Genomic DNA, 862 nt, shown 5'->3' with positions numbered 1-862 from the left:
TTCATTACTCTGAAAATGACAGAGCAATGGAACACGCTGCCGGGAGAGGCTGTGTCGTCTGCTTTTCCTAAAACCCATCTGGATGCTTTCCTGCACAGCCTACTCTAGGGAAGTTGCTGTAGCTGGGTGGTTAGACGTGGAGATCTCCGGAGATGCCTTGCAACCGCACTGATTCTGTGATTCTGTGAGAAAGGGCCATTGAGGAGTAGAGGTCCTAGAGGCCACCTGTGAACAGATCGCCCCCATTGCTCAGAGGGAAGAGAAAGCACTTCCCTGTTTGCTCCACGTCATAGCTGTGTTGTGCTTCTATGGTGATGTAGCTTCCCAGTAGGGTGGAATGTGTAGGATATCTGTTGGAAAGGCAGAATGAGAGAGAAGTTGCAGCAGGCAGAGGAAGTGTGCATGCAGAGGGCAGGGAGGAGGAGGAAGTGGTGTCTGTGAGCTGCAGGAGCATGAGGCAGGCAGCTGCGTTGGTGGTATAGTGGTGAGCATAGCTGCCTTCCAAGCAGTTGACCCGGGTTCGATTCCCGGCCAACGCATGCCAGCTTTTCTTCTGCCGGCGTCTAAATTGTGCCCTGCTGCACCTGTGCAGCTCCTCCTGCTCCCCAGGTGGCCATCTTCCTCACCCAGCAGTTCAGTTCCAGCTGCCAGGGGACATCAAAACATTCCCTCCCTTCCTCAGAGCCCAACTGCTGCCTGGTTTCTTTCCCAGGATACCCACGTGAGGGTGAGGCTGAGAACTGTTGGGGGAGGTCTGTCCTCTCTTGTCAAAGGCCAGGGTCCTGTCTGTCTGATCTGAATTCAGCCCGCCTTGATTGAATAGAACATTTTCTCCTCCATACTTCAAATCTCGCCATGCTGG

At 53.8% G+C, this 862-nt stretch overlaps 1 non-coding gene across 1 annotated transcript; it reads left to right on the top strand.

The window, feature by feature from the left end:
* Positions 1-467: 467 nt before the first annotated feature.
* Positions 468-539, top strand: TRNAG-UCC. Its single transcript has one exon. It is a non-coding gene; the product is annotated as a tRNA-Gly (tRNA).
* Positions 540-862: the final 323 nt, after the last annotated feature.

The sequence above is a fragment of the Meleagris gallopavo genome, unplaced genomic scaffold (genome assembly GCF_000146605.3).
Source record: "Meleagris gallopavo isolate NT-WF06-2002-E0010 breed Aviagen turkey brand Nicholas breeding stock unplaced genomic scaffold, Turkey_5.1 ChrUn_random_7180001877495, whole genome shotgun sequence".
Lineage (NCBI taxonomy): Eukaryota > Metazoa > Chordata > Aves > Galliformes > Phasianidae > Meleagris > Meleagris gallopavo.
The sequence above is the reverse complement of the archived record's forward strand: the minus strand, read 5'-3'. Positions and strand labels throughout refer to the sequence as shown.